A 225-nucleotide genomic window follows, 5' to 3' on the forward strand; every position below is an offset into this window, starting at 1 on the left:
TCGCACTTCAACTCCACGACATCCTTTCGGTAGACTGGCACGTGACACGGACGTCAGCAGGTAGACACAGGCGACGCAGAGCCTATTGTGCCCTCGGCCCCGATAGACGGCGGACCTGTTTTGAGAATGACAGATTAAGAGATCCGCAGCGAGATTTCGATGCGTCTCCGTGGCGGTGATTGTCCCCGTCTGCGTGTTCTGGATGCGTCGAGGGTGCGCTGACTT

Source organism: Penaeus monodon, chromosome 27 (assembly GCF_015228065.2).
Source record: "Penaeus monodon isolate SGIC_2016 chromosome 27, NSTDA_Pmon_1, whole genome shotgun sequence".
NCBI classification, from domain to species: domain Eukaryota; kingdom Metazoa; phylum Arthropoda; class Malacostraca; order Decapoda; family Penaeidae; genus Penaeus; species Penaeus monodon.